This window comes from Phocoena phocoena, chromosome 8, assembly GCF_963924675.1.
Source record: "Phocoena phocoena chromosome 8, mPhoPho1.1, whole genome shotgun sequence".
In the NCBI taxonomy this organism is placed as follows: Eukaryota; Metazoa; Chordata; class Mammalia; order Artiodactyla; family Phocoenidae; genus Phocoena; species Phocoena phocoena.
The window spans coordinates 88160800-88166663 of NC_089226.1; the positions used below are offsets into that span (position 1 = coordinate 88160800).

Here is a 5864-nt window from a genome sequence, read left to right on the forward strand (position 1 = left end):
AACCAGCTTTATTTTGTTAACTCCCTTCCCCTCTAGACTATAAGGTTGACAGGGACAGAATTTCGCTTCTGTTGCTTATGGCTGTAGCTCCAGTTACTGGAACAGTCCAGGCACATTGCAGGTACTTTGTACTTAGGTGTTGAGTAAATAAATGAAAGAAAAAGAAAGAAAACCACTTAACTGTCCAGTGAGAGGGTTTGGTAAATACAATAAGCCACCTCTATTGAGCGGAAAACAATGGAACCACTGAAATTGATAAGGCAGATTTAAATCCTTATTTATTAACCTGGAAATACAAACATTTTCTATTTAGTGAAAATAATTAGGGTGCAGAACAGTTTATGTGTATGTGTCTTTTGTGTGTATGTGTTTATAGTTATGGGTCTGTATGTATTTTTTTTTAAACATCTTTATCGGGGTATAATTGCTTTACAATGGTGTGTTTAGTTTCTGCTCTATAACAAAGTGAATCAGTTATACATATACATATGTTCCCATATCTCTTCCCTCTATTTTTTAAAAAAAATTTTATTCTGTTTATTTATTTATTCTTGGCGCCCGGACAGGGACATGAACCCTGGGCCCTCAGATTAAAAGTCTGATGCTCTCCCAGCTGAGCTACCCAGGCATCTCTTCCCTCTTGCGTCTCCCTCCTTCCCACCGCCCCCATCCTACCCCTCCAGGTGGTCACAAAGCACCTAGCTGATCTCCCTGTGCTATGCGGCTGCTTCCCACTAGCTATCGACCTTACGTTTGGCAGTGTATATATGTCCATGCCTCTCTCTCGCTTCGTCACAGCTCACCCCTCCCCCTCCCCATATCCTCAAGTCCATTCTCTAGTAGGTCTGTGTCTTTATTCCTGACTTACCCTAGGTTTTTCATGACATTTTTTTCCCTTAAATTCCATATATATGTGTTAGCATACGGTATTTGTCTTTTTCTTTCTGACTTACTTCACTCTGTATGACAGACTCTGAGTCTATCCACCTCATTACAAATAGCTCAATTTCGTTTCTTTTTATGGCTGAGTAATATTCCATTGTATATATGTGCACATCTTCTTTATCCATTCATCTGATGACGGGCACTTAGGTTGTTTCCATCTCCGGGCTATTGTAAATAGAGCTGCAATGAACATTTTGGTACATGACTCGTTTTGAATTATGGTTTTCTCAGGGTATATGCCCAGTAGTGGGATTGCTGGGTCATATGGTAATTCTATTTGTAGTTTTTTAAGGAACCTCCATACTGTTCTCCATAGTGGCTGAACCAATTCACATTCCCACCAGCAGTGCAAGAGTGTTCCCTTTTCTCCACACCCTCTCCAGCATTTATTGTTTCTAGATTTTTTGATGATGGCCATTCTAACTGGTGTGAGGTGATATCTCATTGTAGTTTTGATTTGCATTTCTTTAATAATTAATGATGTTGAGCATTCTTTCATGTGTTTGTTGGCAGTCTGTATATCTTTTTTGGAGAAATGTCTATTTAGGTCTTCTGCCTATTTTTGGATTGGGTTGTTTGTTTTTTTGTTATTGAGCTTCATGAGCTGCTTGTAAATTTTGGAGATTAATCCTTTGTCAGTTGCTTCATTTGCAAATATTTTCTCCCATTCTGAGGGTTGTCTTTTGGTCTTGTTTATGGTTTCCTTTGCTGTGCAAAAGCTTTGAAGTTTCATTAGGTCCCATTTGTTTATTTTTGTTTTTATTTCCATTACTCTAGGAGGTGGGTCAGAAAGGATCTTGCTGTGATTTATGTCATAGAATGTTCTTCCTATGTTTTCCTCTAAGAGTTTGATAGTTTCTGGCCTTACATTTAGGTCTTTAATGCATTTTGAGCTTATTTTTGTGTATGGTGTTAGGGAGTGATCTAATCTCATACTTTTACATGTACCTGTCCAGTTTTCCCAGCACCACTTACTGAAGAGGCTGTCCTTTCTCCACTGTACATTCCTGCCTCCTTTATCAAAGATAAAGTGACCATATGTGCGTGGGTTTATCTCTGGGCTTTCTATCCTGTTCCATTGATCTATCTTTCTGTTTTTGTGCCAGTACCATACTGTCTTGATTACTGTACCTTTGTAGTAGGGTCTGAAGTCAGGGAGCCTGATTCCTCAAGCTTCATTTTTTGTTCTCAAGATTACTTTGGCTATTCGGGGTCTTTTGTGTTTCCATACAAAATTGTGAAATTTTTTGGTCTAGTTCTGTGAAAAATGCCAGTGGTAGTTTGATAGGGATTGCATTGAATCTGTAGATTGCTTTGGGTAGTAGAGCCATTTTCACAATGTTGATTCTTGCAATCCAAGAACATGGTATATCTCACCATCTATTTGTATCATCTTTAATTTCTTTCATCAGTGTCTTATAATTTTCTGCATACAGGTCTTTTGTCTCCTTAGGTAGGTTTATTCCTAGATATTTTCTTCTTCGTGTTGTAATGGTAAATGGGAGTGTTTTCTTGATTTCACTTTCAGATTTTTCATCATTAGTATACAGGAATGCCAGAGATTTCTGTCCATTAATTTTGTATCCTGCTACTTTACCGAATTCATTGATTAGCTCTAGTAATTTTCTGGTAGCATCTTTAAGATTCTCTATGTATAGCATCATGTCATCTGCAAACGGTGACAGCTTTACGTCTTCTTTTCCGATTTGCATTCCTTTTATTTCCTTTTCTTCTCTGATTGCTGTGGCTAAAACTTCCAGAACTATGTTGAATAAGAGTGATGAGAGTGGGCAACCATGTCCTGCTCCTGATCTTAGTGGACATGCTTTCAGTTTTTCATCATTGAGGATGATGTTGGCTGTGGGCTTGTCATATATGGCCTTCATTATGTTGAGGAAAGTTCCCTCTATGCCTACTTTCTGCAGGGTTTTTATCATAAATGGGTGTTGAATTTTGTCAAAAGCATTCTCTGCATCTATTGAGATGATCATATGGATTTTCTCCTTCAATTTGTTAATATGGTTTATCACCTTGGTTGATTTGCGTATATTGAAGAATCCTTGCATTCCTGGAATAAACCCCACTTGATCATGGTGTATGATCCTTTTAATGGCTGTTGGATTCTATTTGCTAGTATTTTGTTGAGGATTTTTGCATCTATGTTCATCAGTGATATTGGCCTGTAGTTTTCTTTCTTTGTGACATCCTTGTCTGGTTTTGGTATCAAGGTGATGGTGGCCTCGTAGAATGAATTTGGAAGTGTTCCTCCCTCTGCTATATTTTGGAAGAGTTTGAGATGGAGAGGTGTTAGCTCTTCTCTAAATGTTTGATAGAATTTGCCTGTGAAGCCATCTGGTTCTGCACTTTTGTTTGTTGGAATATTTTTAATCACAGTCTCAATTTCAGTTCTTTTTGATTGGTCTGTTCATATTTCCTATTTCTTCCTGATTCAGTATTGGCAGGTTGTGAATTTCTAAGAATATGTCCATGTCTTCCAGGTTTTCCATTTTACTGGCATAGAGTTGCTTGTAGTAATCTCTCATGATCTTCTGTATTTCTGCAGTGTCAGTTGTTACTTCTCCTTTTTCATTTGTGATTCTATTGATTTGAGTCTTCTCCCTTTTTTTCTTGATGAGTCTGGCTAATGGTTTATATATTTTGTTTATCTTCTCAAAAAACCAGCTTTTAGTTTTATTGATCTTTGCTATCGTCTCCTTCATTTCTTTTTCATTTATTTCTGATGTGATTTTTATGATTTCTTTCCTTCTGCTAACTTTGGGGTTTTTTGTTCTTCTTTCTCTAATTGCTTTAGGTGCAAGGTTAGGTTGTTTATTCGAGATGTTTCCTGTTTCTTAAGGTGGGCTTTTATTGCTATAAACTTCCCTCTTAGAACTGCTTTTGCTGCATCCCATAGGTTTTGGGTTGTCGTGTCTCCATTGTCATTTGTTTCTAGGTATTTTTTTTTTTCCTCTTTGATTTCTTCAGTGATCACTTCGTTATTAAGTAGTGTATTGTTTATCCTCCATGTGTTTGTATTTTTTACAGATCTTTTCCTGTAATTGATATCTAGTCTCATAGCGTTGTGATGGTAAAAGACACTTGGTACAATTTCAATTTTCTTAAATTTACCAAGGCTTGATTTGTGACCCAAGATATGATCTATCCTGGAGAATGTTCCATGAGCACTTGAGAAAAATGTGTATTATGTTGTTTTTGGATGGAGTGTCCTATAAATATCAATTAACTCCACCTTGTCTAGTGTATCATTTAAAGCTTGTGTTTCCTTATTTATTTTCATTTTGGATGATCTGTCCATGGGTGAAAGTGGGGTGTTAAAGTCCCCTACTATGAATGTTATTGTTGATTTCCCCTTTTATGGCTGTTAGTATTTGCCTTATGTATTGAGGTGCTCCTATGTTGGGTGCATAAATATTTACAATTGTTATATCTTCTTCTTGGATCGATCCCTTGATCATTATGTAGTGTCCTTCTTTGTCTCTTCTAATAGTCTTTATTTTAAAGTCTGTTTTGTCTGGTATGAGAATTGCTACTCCAGCTTTCTTTTGGTTTCCATTTGCATGGAATATCTTTTTCCATCCCCTTACTTTCAGTCTGTATGTGTCTCTAGGTCTGAAGTGGGTCTCTTGTAGACAGCATATATATGGGTCTTGTTTTTGTATCCATTCAACCAATCTGTGTCTTTTGGTGGGAGCATTTAGTCCATTTACATTTAAGGTAATTATCGATATGTATGTTCCTATTCCCATTTTCTAAATTGTTTTGGGTTCGTTATTGTGGGTCTTTTCCTTCTCTTGTTTTTCTTGCCTAGGGACGTTCCTTTAGCATTTATTGTGAAGTTGGTTTGGTGGTGCTGAACTCTCTCAGCTTTTGCTTGTCTGTAAAGGTTTTAATTTCTCCATCAAATCTGAATGAGATCCTTGCTGGGTAGAGTAATCTTGGTTGCAGGTTTTTCTCCTTCATCACTTTAAATATGTCCTGCCACTCCCTTCTGGCTTGCAGAGTTTCTCCTGAAAGATCAGCTGTTAACCTTATGGGAATTCCCTCATGTGTTATTTGTTGTTTTTCCCTTGTTGCTTTTAATATGCTTTCTTTGTATTTAATTTTTGACAGTTTGATTAATATGTGTCTTGGCATATTTCTCCTTGGATTTATCCTGTATGGGACTCTCTGTGCTTCCTGGACTTGATTAACTATTTCCTTTCCCATATTAGGGAAGTTTTCAACTATAATCTCTTGAAATATTTTCTCAGTCCCTGTCTTTTTCTCTTCTTCTTCTGGAACCCCTATAATTCGAATGTTGTTGCATATAATGTCGTCCCAGAGGTCTCAGAGACTGTCCTCAGTTCTTTTCATCCTTTTTTCTTTATTTTGCTCTGCAGTAGTTATTTCCACTATTTTATCTTCCAGGTCACTTATCCGTTATTCTGCCTCAGTTATTCTGCTATTGATCCCATCTAGAGTATTTTTCGTTTCATTTATTGTGTTGTTCATCGTTGTTTGTTTCATCTTTAGTTTTTCTGGGTCCTTGTTAAATGTTTCTTGCATTTTGTCTATTCCATTTCCAAGATTTTGGATCATATTTACTATCATTATTCTGAATTCATTTTCAGGTAGACTGCCTATTTCCTCTTCATTTGTTAGGTCTGGTGGGTTTTTATCTTGCTCCTTCATCTGCTGTGTGTTTTTCTGTCTTCTCATTTTGCTTATCTTACTGTGTTTGGGGTCTCCTCCTTGCAGGCTGCACTCTCGTAGTTCCCGTTGTTTTTGATGTCTGTCTCCAGTGGCCAAGGTTGTTTCAGTGGGTTGTGTAGGCTTCCTGGTGGAGGGGACTAGTGCCTGTGTTCTGGTGGATGAGGCTGTATCTTGTCTCTCTGGTGGGCAGGTCCACGTCTGGTGGT

At 37.4% G+C, this 5864-nt stretch overlaps 1 non-coding gene across 1 annotated transcript; it reads right to left on the reverse strand.

The window, feature by feature from the left end:
* Nucleotides 1-555: 555 nt before the first annotated feature.
* TRNAK-UUU (transfer RNA lysine (anticodon UUU)) lies at nucleotides 556-628 on the reverse strand. The gene has a single exon. It is a non-coding gene; the product is annotated as a tRNA-Lys (tRNA).
* Nucleotides 629-5864: the final 5236 nt, after the last annotated feature.